The sequence below is a fragment of the Hyposmocoma kahamanoa genome, unplaced genomic scaffold (genome assembly GCF_003589595.1).
Source record: "Hyposmocoma kahamanoa isolate Upper Pololo Valley unplaced genomic scaffold, ASM358959v1 78, whole genome shotgun sequence".
Classification (NCBI taxonomy): domain Eukaryota; kingdom Metazoa; phylum Arthropoda; class Insecta; order Lepidoptera; family Cosmopterigidae; genus Hyposmocoma; species Hyposmocoma kahamanoa.
The window spans coordinates 1-16,612 of record NW_020653945.1 but is presented as its reverse complement, the minus strand read 5'-3'; positions in this window follow the sequence as shown (position 1 = coordinate 16,612).

The following is a 16,612-nucleotide window of genomic DNA, read 5'->3' as shown; positions in this document are numbered from 1 at the left end:
CACTGATGGGCTAGCCTATCGAGTGGTCCCCCACGGTGAAATACCTAGGGGTGACAATCGATAGAAGACTATCTATGGCCCATCACATCAACGTCGTGCAGAACACCCGCGCAGCCCGCGCACTCCTGCGACCGATTATCAAGTCCCGACTCCCACTACGAGTGATACTCGGAGTGTATAAGACGTACATCAGATCCCGCCTAACATATGCAGCCCCAGCATGGTACGCGCTGGTAGGAGAGTGCAACAGGCAGCGACTCAGAGCTCAACAGTCGCTGACCTTGCGGTGCATCACAGACGCCTCACGATGTGTGAGAAATGACGTTATCCAACGGGACTTGAGCATGGAGAGCCTCGACAGCTTCGTCGATCGCCTGGCCAAGACCATGTTCCGGCGCGCCGGACAATCCCTGTTTAGCCATATACAGGGACTGGCACCACACCGAGCCCAACACCCTGACGAGAAACTGCTACCAAGGGACCTACTTGGGCCCGAGGAAGCCCCACCGGACTAGACACCAGCTGCTGAAGATGGTTGAGAAACCTGCCGGACCACCGGCAGGGACTCCCATCTGAAGTAGCTCACCCTATTGCGACACCCAAGTGTTATACCCAACCCCAGGACCCGCTCGTCTCCACGAGTGGTAATTGACCCCGCCGAAAGAGGCCGACGCCTCGAACGGCCCCCTCAAACCCGCTGACGCGAGTTTTGAGACGACTACGGCAGTGTGCGCAGTCAGTCATCGTCCATCGCGCGCCCGGTCCGAACGATTCCAGCAATATTCCTCTCCATAAATAGTTCCGAGTTAATCCGTGTTAATCTTCTAATTGTTTTGTACCGTACGAGTATACTATTTGGCAGTGAACAATTAAAGTGTGACAACTAAATTATAACGGAGTTTTGACTTTATCTGGAATCCCCATAGTGAGCACGTTAAATCCGGGTAGTTAATAGCATAAGATTCTAAATGGTCTTTATATTGCTGGCTTTATAAAGTAAGAATTTTTAGTAGTTAGGGTTGTCAGTGGGAAAAAATCGGAAACGAGTGGATAATTTTGTTTTCAGGAACTGAGAATGCCTAGTAAATGAGTCTTGTTTAATCTAAATTAAATATAAAATTATTTACCAATAAACCTAATGATGGTATTGCATTATCATGTAATGTTAGAATTCAAAGTTATGTTAAAATTTGACTCTTCAAAATGAAGCGAATAAATGAAGATTATCTTTGATTCAATGTTTATATTCGGGACTATTATACGGCGGTATGATTTCCAACCATTTTCTTTTTGATTTGTCGGTAAACTTGAAATAGTAAAAATAGTAATAATAAAAACCACGTAGTGAATTATTTTAATAACAGAATATCGATAATATGTACGCTTCCAAGAACAACACTATCTCAAAATAATCGTGAACAACAATCATAATTGTTAATAACAATCGTCAATATACAAACAAACAGGCAATCTGAAGAAACCAACGCAGAATTTGGCAAGATTTATTTTTATTTATTTATTTTATTTTATTTATTTATTTATATCAGGTAACAAAAAGACCCATGTATGAATAAACTACTCAAATATGGGTAATTAATTACATGAGATATTTGGGCTTTTGTGTGATTTATAGACAGAAAATTAGCACGTGCCTGTACAATGATACATTCGATCGATCTTCGCTTTTTCAAATGCCACATCCCGTAATGCTATCTCTTTTGGCCAGTGTAATGCTATCTCTTTTGGCTTAAGACGGCACGCAAGAGTTAAACAAAGAAAAAACATGTTTATGTTTTCAACATCGAAATGCATCATATACATATAACATCTGATTTATATGTCAACATAACATGTCCTTTAGTTTCCATAGTCTAATAATGCCGCGTTCTCACATTCGTGCGATAGGCGATGCGATGCACGACACGCATGTGTAACCGGTCACTTCGCTATTCGCGTCGTGCTTCGCATCGCCACTCGTGCGATCGCGTCGTGAGCGGTATTTCGAGCACGAGTCAAAGGACACGAGTTTTTTTTTAAAGGTGTGCTTTTTTTTGAGAGAAAAGTATACAAACTATAATTAATGGTAAATATAAACTTTTGGTATTTCATGGCAGGTATCCATATTATTTTCGTAAATATTTATACAATGCATTTTCATTAAAATGTATACAACAAAAGGTTATTGTAAATTCTCGGACAACACTCAAACGGGGTAATTATCACGGCCTTGTACATTAAACTGGACCGCGCACTAAGTTAATAAAACGAGACGAGTGAGAGGCTTCAAAGTAGTAATGCGTCTCTTTCATTCATGTTTCAGCCAGCCATATTGTTTTTAACTTTTTAATTTTTCAGAAAATGAGGGCCGCTTATGGATGACCAAAACTACTATATTATTTCATAATTCAAATTAGTATACTTATTTGATATGCTACTTCATAATAGAAGATTTCATTATATATATATATATATATATATATATTTATTATTACAGTAAAAGCATATTACCTTTAAGCTAATTTTATATTTAACCAAAATTAAAAAAAGTTAATACACTAGACACTACCCTAGATGATTTTATTTAGCCTTGGCAACTAGTTAGACAAGGACAATATAGGACATATAGATATATATGGATGGATAGGACCTTAAATCCTATGCGAGTGTAAACGAGTTGAACGCTGAGGCTCAGAATACGATTTCTAATACAATTCATCACAACACTCATTCAATTCATCACTAAAAGTTACTCAAAATAATTCGTTAAAAGATTAAATTTGTGTATCCAAGAAAATGGAGCTCATTTCGAGCAACTAATTACTTAGATTACTTTTTTTTCGTTTTATTAAAATAAGTTAAGGTTTCATGGTTTTTTTTTCATTTAATTAACCAATTTTGTGAGAGAGATTTTATTCTTATAATTAACCCTATCGATCGACGCAATAAAAGTGCAGGGTGCATTTTTTTCAGATTAAAGCGGGTTCGATTACCGCGTGTTGCTACAAATTATCAAAAATCTATGAATGCAGTTTTATTTCTTTTAAAAGATAAAGGAATGTTTCCTTTAACTAAAAATTTCTATCTTCAGTATTTAGAGTACTTTCCCTCCAAGTGGCATTACAAATTTCCACCCTGTATACATATATCTAATATTATATTACATATATTCGAAAATTAACAAATGTTTACATTTCATTGCACGCGACACCTACGTATATACAGTGGTATAAAAATACTTACATTATCTTCAGTGTCTATTGTGCGTTCGCAGCCATACACTGATCCCAAGAAATTTTCCATGGCGGTTCCACTTCGCTATCGCGAAGTTAGGCACAAGTAGCGTCGCGAAGTTAGATACGAGTGGCGACGCGAAGTTACTTTTTTTCTTATTTCCTGGCACTATGGCGTCCAGCCTTTGGCCATATGCAATTTTAATTGAGTTGCCAATTTTTGATAATTCTTCCAATACTTTCTTCCTTTTTGAGACTTCAGGATATCATTGTCGTCGCAGTTGTTGTTGTTGTGGAACTTTGGTGTGGGGTTTTGGATATAAATAGGAATTTAAAAACGGGGAAAAGAAATCGCTGAATAAAAATAAAAGCAAATGGAATTTTGGTACGGTGATTAACAAGATAGGGTAGGTAGTATATTATAGGTAAATCTAAACAATGAAGGATGGAAATTATGAAATTGAAATGAAATGGTAATAGCTGAAAATAATGTTAAGTGGACAAATAATAATCTAAATTGTAATAACATTGTTCCTTATGCACTGAGCCAATACATTATAAACAATTATTCGCAGTGTTGCCACTGTAGCCAGTTTTTAGCTATATAGATTTATTCAGATTTACGAAATTATTAGGTACAAAACAAAATATTTGATAGCTAAATCTTTTAGCTCTTTTAGTGAGAAAAGTAAAAATATGGAAAAAAAGCTTAACCTTCAATGTCACAAGATGATAATGATTTGATTGACATTGATGATAATTATTTTTTCGATTTATAATTTGTAAAATTAAGAAAAATATGTATTTAAAAACGCAATTCCTTAATTATGTTTTTGTTCAGCCACTTTAGGCGATTTTACCCAGAATTAATTTCTTGGAATCTAGCAACTTTTTTACTTAAAGTTTAACTACTCCTCCTTGGGCAACACTACTTATTTAAAAAGTTGACAACCAACGTGAGCTTCTACAATTTCTTGAAAACAAGTCTCTATACACTATGTATACAGATGGTTCAAAGACTACAGATACTGCAACTTCGGCATTTTACGACCCACAGGTAAAATTATCTAAATGTTTCAAGATTAACAACTATTGTAGTATCTTCACAGCGGAGTGTTATGCTATTTTCCAAGCATTACTTTATGTAAATATTCTCGAAGTTGTTAATATAATTAATTATCTTTACCGATTCTCAAAGTGTATTGGCTGCACTCAATAACAAACAATATAAATATAATTTGTGTTATACAGTATGTAATATAAAACAATTGCTACATGACATGTATAGTAGAGGTAAAAATATAACATATAAGGTATGTTCAATACCGTTTTCATCGTCTAATACTTGTGGCAGAGTCAAAGTCAAAGTCAAAGATTATTTATTCCGTAGGTAAAATAAATTTACACTTGAAAACGTCACATTTAAGCTACTGCTCGTTCACTACGCTGACCTCCCTGAGAAGAACGAGCAAGAAACTCTAGGGATTGCTCTTTTCAAATAAACTTAAATGCTATGGAATACACTTTGAATCAAATTTGTGTGGATTTTGGAGCCATGTCGTCTTTAAATACAACTTTATCTAACACGTAGTCTTCAATTTTGTAATATGATTTTTCGATCAAAATATTTTTAACGTAGTTTTTAAACTTAGGAAATGATAAACTTAATATATGCTCCGGAATCTTATTGTAAAAACGTATACAGTTCCCCATAAAAGAGTTGTTTACCTTGGTTAAACGAAATCGTGGTACCTTGAGTTTGGACTTACCTCTAAGGTTAATATTATGGATATCTTCTTTCTTATTGTAATTATGTATATTTTTACGGGTATATAAAATATTTGAGTAAATGTACTGTGATGCCATAGTCATGATACCAGTCTCCTTAAACTTTTCTCTGAGATAAACCCGAGAGCCTAGACGGTACACAGAACGAATCGCTCGTTTTTGGAATACAAATATGGTTTGAATATCTGCCGCTTTACCCCACATGAGAATCCCGTAGGACATTATACTATGGAAGTAACTAAAGTAAACTAGTCTAGCAGTACTAACATCGGTAAGCTCACGTATACTGGGGACTGCGTATGGAGCAGAGGTTAATCTGCTGGCCAGGGAAGATATATGAGGAAACCATTGAAGTTTGACTGCTTTATTAACAAAGTCTAACTTTTCTCCGTTTATTTCTATGCTTGGACTAGTCGATTTTACGTTAGGTTATTCAAATTTAGCACATTTTGTCTTCTTGGCATTAAGCAATAAATTGTTAGCATTAAACCAATAAACTACCTTAGAGAGGGTATCATTAATATGGTCATAGTTAATGTCATGTCTGTCTGCTTTAAAAATCAAGGATGTGTCATCAGTAAACAACACTATTTCGCAATGGTCCTTAACAAAGAATGGCAGATCATTAATATAAATCAGAAATAAGAAAGGCCCAAGTATTGAGCCCTGCGGAACACCCATTTTTACCGGAGAACCCAAAGAAGTCACACCATTTATGTCTACTTTCTGAATTCTACCGTTAACATATGACGAGACAAGTTTCGACGCCTTGCCATTTACACCGTAATGTTCCAGCTTCCTAATAAGAGTAATATGATCAACGCAATCAAATGCCTTTGATAGGTCACAGAAAACACCAATAGTTCTGGGATCGTTCCAAGCATCAAAGATGTGTTTTAGTAACGCTACCCCCGCATCGCTAGTTGATCTACCACTAGTTGATAAACCCGTATTGTTCACTATGAAAAATATGATCCCTAACAAAATAGGACAGTAATTGAGTCAGCATAACCTTTTCGAATATTTTACTTAAAGCTGGTAAAATTGAAATGGGCCTATAGTTGCTAGGATCAACATTCCTACCGCTTTTGAATAAGGGAATAACCTTGCTGTATTTCATTAAATCGGGAAAAACACCTTCGTCAACGCACCTATTGAAAGCTACAGCTAAATGTGGGGAAATTAGATCAATAACTGAGTCTATAACTTTAGTTGATATGCCCCAGAGATCTTCAGTTTTTTAGCATGTATTGATTTAAAAGCTTTTATGATGTCTTATGGATTAACATGACGGAAATTAAATAAACTGCCACAAACGTTAACATTTTCCTTTAGGAGATCAATAGCCAGTGAAGGGGAGGAATTTAATGATTCTGTAGTGTTCACAGCAATTTCCGAAAAGAACAATTCAAAAGCTTGGGCTACTTTATCTTTAGATTTTATAAGTTTACTGTCTAATTCTAAAACTATATCTCTATCGTGTTGTTTAACCCTGCCTGACTCTTTATTTATTATGCTCCAAGTAGTTTTAGATTTATTTATCGATTGTCTAATTTTGTCGCTGTGAAACTTAACCTTAGCAGCTACACATACTTTGTTAAATACTTTTGAATAAATTCTAACATATTCTATGAAATTGGAATTAGTATTATAAGTTTTCATAGCATATAGCTCATACAAACGAGACCTACTCTTATGAATACCTACTGTTGCCCAGTCGTTGAATTTAGTCTCTCTATGGAAAGTTAATGTTTTCGATTTAAATACATTATCAAATTCATTTTTAATTAAACCAAATATCGTGCTATATAAAGTATTTAGAACCTCCGGTATGTGGGGTTGGGAATTTAAACTATTGCCGATATTATTTTGAAATCTAATGATTCGTTCTATGGTAATCGGTCTGCAGAAAAACAGGTCTACCTTCTTGCTCATTTTACAATTAAAAGAAGTCAATTGGCTACTATGGTCTGATCTTAAGCAATTTATTATTGATTTAGACACTGCGTCTGTGTTACAAAAGATGTTATCAATACAAGTAGAAGAGGAGGCAGTGATGCGAGTTGGTTCTAAGAAAAGATTAATCAAGTTAAAACTTTTAAATAAATTAATGAGTCTTACAGAAGTAGAACAGTTTTCCAACAGGTTTACATTGAAATCTCCACATATTACTACGTTTTTTTTGGTTGGAAAAATCCGCTTTAAACTGTCTTCCATAATTAATTCAAACTCGTTAAAATTACTAGAGGGGGGCCTGTATACACATACGACGACAAACTGATCCAATTCCACACATGAAATCTCAATAGTTCGTTTAGTAGAAAGATCTGTGATATCCTTACGCTCTTTAAATTTTAAGTTACGTTAATAATAATAATCATGCATCCGCTTCTACTGAAGGTCTTTCTTATAAACGAACTGACTATTACATAATTTTCTATGTTGTTAATTGCTTCGTAGTCTTTCAGCCAGTGTTCTGTAACACAAAACACGTGAACGGAAATATCGTGCAAAAAAATACTTATTTCTAATGTTTTGCCAGAAAACCTTGAATATTTTGATGTACTACATGGAAACGATTAGACTTTTCTGTAGTCGTGTTTTTTAGTTTAAATTATGGTTAGTAAAAAGTATACTGTTGCTACTTAAAGTAGGAGCATTGTCGTGGGACTGTGTTATATTTTCTATAACAGCGTCCTTAATATTAAAGATAGCAAACTAGCTATATGTCTCAGATACCTTATGGAAATAAAGAACCTTTGTGTAGATGACAATGATATTCCAAAAAACGTTCAATCGTTACTCTCAAGAAAAAACTTATTTAAACCTACGAAATTTAAAGTGTTTTTGTTTTACTTTCTAAGTGTTATATTTTCGTTATGAAAGTGATTATTTTGACGATTGGCTTAAAAAGGGCAAATTACCCAGAGCCGTGAAATCCAATAACAAAAAAGTCCCTTTTTTATTAATGGTTTTGACTAGATACAAGTTCTTTGAGTCATGTCTTCGTTTAATTATCGGATACTCAGTAATATTCCATTGTAGTTCTAATAGATTGTTTTCAATTTCTCTTTAATAAGTTCGTTTATTCGGTTTTTTTACATAGTCTTTTAAGCGGCGGTAGTCAATATTTATGTTTTCACTTTCACATAGATCACATTATCTTCTATCACTTTGAACAAATACTTTGAATTCGCAATTAGTGAAATTTTCAGGATAAAGTCTTTTGTAATTGGGTTTCAGTTAAGGAATATAGTTCTAACTTTCTTCATCGCTATTTCTTTTTTACTTTTTTTCTTATTCTTATTAATTTCGGGAATGGGGGTGGAAGATATATAGTATATACCGCCATGGAAAATTTCTTGGGATCAGTGTATGGCTGCGAACGCACAATAGACACTGAAGATAATGTAAGTATTTTTATACCATTGTATATACGTAGGTGTCGCGTACAATGAAATGTAAACGTTTGTTAATTTTCGAATATATGTAATATATATATATGTACGTATATATAATATTAGATATATATAATATACATAATATATTATATATCCAAAACCAACAGAAAGTAGGTACACTTTGTGTTGTGTTCAAAAATATGTAGTAAGTAATCATGTCACCAAATACAATTACACGGATTTATATATTTCATAAACTGGATTGCGCTCTTCGATATACCAATATTACAAACTTACTCCTTATTGGGTTAAGTTAAGGTTTATTTTAAATAAAGGTAAACAATCGAGCTACGTGAGATAGCTCGTAGTAGTGGTCTGTCCCTGTCTAACAAGTTGCTAAGGCTAAATAAAATCATCTTAGATAGTGTCTAAAATGCACCCTGCACTTTTATTGCGTCGATCGATAGGGTTAATTATAAGAATAAAATCTCTCTCACAAAATTGGTTAATTAAATGAAAAAAAAAACCATGAAACCTTAACTTATTTTAATAAAACGAAAAAAAAGTAATCTAATTAATTAGTTGCTCGAAATGAGCTCCATTTTCTTGGATACACAAATTTAATCTTTTAACGAATTATTTTGAGTAACTTTTAGTGATGAATTGAATGAGTGTTGTGATGAATTGTATTAGAAATCGTAGTCTGAGCCTCAGCGTTCAACTCGTTTACACTCGCATAGGATTTAAGGTCCTATCCATCCATATATATATGTCCTATATTGTCCTTGTATAACTAGTTGCCAAGGCTAAATAAAATCATCTTGGGTAGTGTCTAGTGTATTAACTTTTTTATCTTTGGTAAAATAAAATTAGCTCAAAGGTAATATGCTTTTACTGTAATAATAATAAAAAATATATCAACAATGAAACCTTCTATTATGAATTAGCATATCAAATAAGTATACTAATTTTAATTATGAAATAATATTAGTGGTTTTGGTCATCCATAAGCGGCCACATTTTCTGTAAAAATTAAAAAGCTAAAAACAATACTGCTGGCTGAAACAACAATGAAAGAGACGCATTACTACTTTGAAGCTTCTCACTCGGCTCGTTTTATTAACTTAGTGCGCGGTCTAGTTTAATATACAAAGCCGTGATAATTACCCTGTTTGAGTGTTGTCCGAGAATTTACGATATTCTTTTTTTTGTACATTTTAATGAAAATGCATTGTACATATAAATATTTACGAAAATAATATGGATATATGTCATGAAATACCAAGAGTTTATATTTACCATCGATTGTAGTTTGTATACTTTTCTCTCAAAAAAAGCACACCTTTAGAAAAAAAACTCGTGTCCTTTGACTCGTGCTCGAAATACCGCTCACGCCGCAATCGCACGAGGGGCGATGCGAAGTACGACGCGAATAGCGAAGTGACCAGTTACACATAAGTGTCGTACATCGTATCGCCTATCGCACGAATATGTGAACGCGTTTAAACTACTCGACACGAATGTTTCGACGATAGTGTAAACGCGGTGTAAGGAAAATGCCCATAGGACATAGGATGATTGATTGAAAGACCCGTTGATCCGTTAACCCGTCCATGATTGGTTGTATTTTTGATTCGATAGGTTCTATCGAACGAATTTTCCGTGAAACGAAAGTGTCGAACAAACAGAGTGGGAAGACGAATCGGGTGCGAGGACTTTACGTGACAATGAACGAGACAACATTAATATTGTCAGTTCCACATGAATAATCTCAATAACTGTAAGAATAAAGTCGAATATTGCACGCATGACCCGTGTTGTAACTCGTGCATCGGGTTATCGGGTCACAGGTAAGTGTTCGAATCATTTGGATTTGGTCGATCATGATCGACACACGCCTACTGAGGTGACCTAGAAGTGACTTGAATGCTAGATTGGTCGATTGATAAGGATTAAAACACAGATTAATTACGTGTTCACGTAAATCCTTGTGGAAACTTATGCTTATTTAGCTTATTGTGCGAGTTTAACTTTGCTTAAGAATATCGAGTTCTTATGTTTTCGCGAGTGTTACACATAGGAAATAACACTATTTTTCCGGATTTAAATCGCGCATATTTGTTTTTCAAACAATCCAACGTTTCAATCGATTTCAATCCGGAAAAATACTTTCATTTCCTATTTGCTTAAGAACTTTTGCAAGATCACTATTCTATTGAACCTCACGCTGTTAAAGTCTACGTGATGTCATGTAGCTTTTACCCCTGTAAGGTTTTGTGCACTTTCAGTGTCTGGTGGTGATGATGTGGCGAGTTACGCCCGAGTATATCTCTCCAGTAGGCTGCAAGGACGCGGCCGTGTTAGGAACTTTGCACATGCTGCCAACCCACAATAGCTGCCAACTGTCAGCGACAAATAATGTTTAAGGTGCTGCAAATCAAACTAACGGCTTTTTGCTGGTGTGCTCTCGACGCATATTTACCTATCGTTGATTTGTATAACGTCCCGTGCTTTTCAAATGTGAACATTGGATTTTCTAACCGATTTTTATTTCATTAAAATTATTCTTAATTTCTAGTCGTTTTTATGATTTCTGATTTAGATTTCTAACAATACCATATTCATAATAAGCACTCCCAAACACCTCGAAGACGATATCCATAATCATTGATTTTATTTGAAAAGTTCGGTCTATCCGCCATTTTGGATTTAGACTTTTTTTGATCTCTATCTCACCTGATGGAAAGAAAGATCATGAATTAATTCGTTACACTAAGAACTCACGGAGCGGTTGTCACCCGCGTCTGCAGCGGGACCGCGGCATCTGTAAAATGTAACAGTTAAATATGTAAAATTAGTAGCACATTTCAAGGCGCGTTTTACGCCTGTAGTGGTGACGGTTGTTAGCGGTTGCCGCGGCAGGGTACTAGTAGAACCGTGCAGGACGCGATGACCTGCGCGCTTGGCGGCCGTCATCGCCCGCACACTTTGGCGGTCGGTTCAGGCGCACGCAGGGTGAGTTCTCTATTAACCGCGCGACTTGCAATTACTCCCACTAACTTCGCGGTCCGTTCCGCAATCGCAACGTTTTCGTGCCCGCAACCGCGGCAGCTACGTGCCCGCACAAACTTGCAGGGTTGTGAGTATTGAAATAAAACCGCTGTCTAGCAGCACCGGCGGGCGCGGATGGAAACCGCTCTGTGAATTGTTAACCTTTATTAACCTTAAACTGACGCTACTCAACGAGTGATGTGGTCCTACCTAATCGATAATTGGAAACCATGTGGCTGTTTTTAATATTAAAAAAAAATCCATTTTTCATACTATATCTATACTGGTACTGGTGTATTATTAAATTAATATATTAATATAAATTATTATTATTTTCTTAATGGCGGCCACTAGGCTTGCACCAGATCAGTGTCAGTTTTATAAGAGTAATATAAAAAATGTAGCGATCGTCGCCAATGTCAATTTTCTATTGTACGTTACCACGGGTTGGTGAAGCTGTCACTGTCAAGAGTAAACTCGAACCATCAACGAATTTAATAAATTAAATTATGTCGTTTTTTATGAAGGATTTATGTAATTTTCTATAATTGTTTTTAATTTATTTTGCATGCACACGTAAAATAAAGCCGATTTTATTTTTATATTTTTATATGCATTTGCTATGGAAATTGAAACAAAGTCAGCAATAGTAATAAGAAAACTAATTTTTCGATTTTCCTGCAGCTTCAATTCAACCTTCTTTTATTTTGAACTCATTGGAAAAACTTAAAAATTAAAAATACTCTACGTTTTGATCTACGAGTATAATGGAATTTAAATATCTTAAATATCTTATGTGCAAACAACTTCAGCCACGCTGACGATATGGCATTGTTGAGTCCCTCTATTAGTGGAATGAGAAAACTGATTGCCATATGTGAGCGGTATGCTGTCTCTCATGGTCTTCATTACAACGTGAAAAAGACAGAAGTTATGATATTCAAATATGACAAAGGGCCTGAGATTGTTGCACCCGTTACATTACTTGGGTCAACATTAAAAGTGGTATCTACTTTCAAATATCTAGGACACATTATTACCGATAGACTCACGGATAATGAGGAATTAAAGTTACTCGAAGTAAAATGTTTAGTAATAATAATAATAATAAAATAAAAGGAATCAATTTACCGTGAATGCTTTTCGCTTCGATATTTTAGGTACTTTAATTACAAAAATCATAGTAAGAAATTCAAAATTTCAGTAAAAATTTATTGTCGACAAACATCAGTCTTCGTAAATGAACATCACTATATTTGAGTCTAGAAATTTCTTTGGAGGCAAAAAGAAAACATTGAATAATAATAGAAATAGTAACTAAAATGAAAATAGCCGGTGGAATGTTATCTCACTGGTTTTAAAATTTTTGTTTTCACTCCAATTTTTGTAGGCGATGTTTGTAGGCGTGTCCTCGATATGGTCAATTCGACCCTTTGACCATATCGAGGCGGCACGAACCACGCCCCAATACCATATCTCCTTTTTTTACATCTATGGTCGTGACATGTGACATCGAAGCGTGATTCTACAAAAATCACCGTCCACACTTGCTACAATGTTATATCATAAATATATGACACGGCGAAATGTTCGTGTCGTTTCTAAGGCCCTGATTCGAGAATTGGTGTCATATGTCCGCGTGCCAAAAACCGTCCACACTTGTGGTTTTGTCGCGCGTATAATTAATGTTATGGTCACGGAGTCCAGTGCTCTGAATGAATGTTAACAAATGTGACACATTAGATGGTTAGCATCATCTCTTTCTATTAGGTGAGATGGAAAACAAGTATAATAAAAAAATCGCTAAGTAAATCATTAACACTACAGGCGATAGATAATTAAGAATGCGTACGGATGTGGCGAGCGCGCAGCGCGCTGTATGTGAGCCGCGGCTTGCAACATGCGCGAGCGGCGCACGGACGGAGCGCACTACGAAACGCACGTGTGCAGCTAATGTGCAATACCACAAAAAGCAATACTTTGACGGACTGATAGTAGTTTTTATTTACATCGATGTAAACAAAGACTTTAAAAATGTCTCTTGGGAGAACGTTATGAAACTTTAAATAAGTCTAATTTATTCTATTAGCAGATTAGCAGGCAAGCATTTAGTGGCTGCGGGAGACGATGCATGTTAACGCCTTGATAATCGAAATTGGAGTCTGTCATTTTTTTCCAAATATTTTAACATCTTACGAGTCTGTTTTCACAATTTTATCGTCAAATCATGATCGAATGTTTAAGTTGCAACTGTTGCAAGGTTTACTGCATCCGAGTTGTTTTCAATATGATTATGTCATACCCGTTTTTTTGTATGCAAGATCATTGGTTACACTGCTTTAGCCGCAATGTAAACACGCTTCATTATTCTCGAACACTAAAAGGAAATCATTAAAGCTGCTACTAGTGACAGAGGTTATTTCATATAGTAGTTCAGGAGCCATATTTATAGACATATACCAGAATACCAATCACGATAATGAGTCTATTTAATGGAATGAGGATTACAATAATTTGAATCAAGTCTATCAGTCGCTGACCTAACCGCCGCCATATTGAATAAACTATCTGTTTATATTTTTATTTCCTATTTCTCCCTTTAACCCTAGAAACCTCGAAATACGTCGAAGCGACATATTCGATTTTGACCAGCACAACCACAAGCACCAGCGCAACCGCCGTTCCTGCCAACTCAGTCGACCCACAGAGCTTGCAGAAGACATTGGTGTCGCTGTGTGTGAGACTCTACTTATCGTCGAAGTGACGTATGGTTATCTTTTGCGTTAGTTTTTGACTTTGGTGTTATCGTGTAGTCAATAGGTTTTCGTGATTTATGTGCGAATAAATATTATATATTTTTAATTACAACTTATAATTTTTTACAGGCTATGTTTTTATTACAACAAAATGACGTGATTAGGTTGAAGAGGTCGAACGGTCGGATAGTGAAAGAGATGATGATATTTTACAAGATGACGTACAAAGTGACATCGAAGATCATGGGCTAAGTTCGCTATTTGTACGTCCCACTGCTGTGCACGGGTCTCTTCTCAGACGAGGATTTTAGTCCACCCCGCCCCAATCAGACAGCCGACCCCATCAAACAATCCGCCAGCTTGGCCCGAGGCGGGGACTTCACACGTATCCCGAAGGTTGTGATCCTTCGTCGATGTGCAGGTTTCATCACGACATTTTCCTTCACCGAAACGCTAAAAATAAATTTCAAATAAAATTTTGCACATAAATCCGGAAAACTCAGAGGTGCGAGCCCAGATTTGAACCCACGGTCTCTGCTTGAGTGGCAGTAGGTCAAACCATTAGGCTACAACGGCTGCTTTTTCTTAAGTCTCAATTGGTCTATTAGCGACAACAAATGACCTGAGTCAAACAGAAGGAAATGTGCCTTTTGTCTATTAAAAATTAAGACGATGACAAGTCAATGTGCGACGCGACAAATGTAAAAAAACCCATTTGCGCAAAGCTCAAGTCGAACACTTGTCCTAAGAGCCTTAGAGGCCAATTTGGGTTTTAATATAAATTATATTACATAAAGTTGATTTTCTAACATTCATAGTTATAATTAATTAGAAATCCCAAGAGATTTCAATATTTTTTGGTTTTGTAAACTTAAGGAATACCTATCGAGTTCTTAGGTTTTTGCAAACCACCCTATTTTTTCACTATAGTTACAATAGTTATTAATTAAATACCTTATTTTTAATTTTACAATATAGCGTAAATTGGAATGTTTTCTTTGTAAACATTGATGTTAGTAAAATTAAAAATAAGGTATTTAATTAATAACTATTGTAACTATAGTGAAAAAAAGGTGGTTTGCATCAATATTAGACATAACTGGTTGAAGACTGTACCACCTCAGTCAACCGTGACCATGGGACCTGTAAAGGGCTCGAAACGTCGGTTTGTTTGAAAAAACAAATATACGCGATTTAAATCCGGAAAAATAGTTTCATTTCTTAAGGAATACCTATTTTCGTTATATATAGATATTTTTTAAATTAAAATATCAATAATCTTCAATCTTTTCTTTTTATACATAGCAGAAAGACTCTAATAGTGATGCATTATCACAGACAAAAAAATATATACACTTTCAAAATTATGTGTACTTAAACGTTCACACGTGGAATCGACGTGTCTATCTTTAATGTACTATAAAATATGGTTATCTTTCTAGGGTTAAAGGCGAGACCCTTCGATCAAAATTAAGGCGCATTTACATCGAGTCGTCTGTCGCCTTCGCTAAAGTCAGTCGCCGACATGTCGAAACCTGTTGGGCCGACGACAGTCGCTCGTCGAAGGTGATCGTGTCGCTCGTAGGGTTTCTCGTTCGTTTCGGCTGCGGACTACAGTCGTCGGACGACTCACTGTTCACACCGAGTATTTCGGCGGGCAGGCGAAGGTCGCTTGTCGACCGGGTGTAGATTCGCCGTAAGAATGATCATCATCAATAGAGGAAGCGTGATCACAAAGCGTGGGCATGAAGAGCCGGTCACAACGCGGTTACAGAGTAGGAGGAAAAAGATACGATACCAGTAAATTTGTAAGTGATTTATTGCCATATCAGCATCAGTACCCCGGTTTGTACCCCACACGTAGACATCACAACGTTGACGCGTCAACTAACTTATAAAATAACCGCAAGTGTACAAAATGTCATCGGTCTCCGGGCGAGCGTCGCGCCGGCGCACTCGGGCTTACCGCAATATAACATATCTCGTGGCGAACTTATCTAACGTAATCGTACGCGGAACATAACAACTAGGCATTGGCAAGTGCGTGGCGGGTGCGCGGCGACGGGGCGACGGGGGCCGTCGCCGGCGGAACTGGTCGCGACCAGTTCACTTTCATTTCTACAAAAGTCCGTTCAGTCAGTCGCCTAAATGACATTACAATATTAAGACTACCGCAGGCGTACGCGAGTACATAACTAATTATAATAGAAAACTCCGCCCGTCTCCGTCGAAAGTTCCGGGACGCCGCTGCCGGCGCCGCCGAGCGAGGGACGCGGCTGGGGCTCCCGCCGAACGGAACAGTGCCTTCGGGGCGTCGAAGCGAAGGGGCGGAGGGCGGAGGGCGGAGGGCGGAGGGCCGGAGGGGCCGCGGCGGGACTAGAAGAGC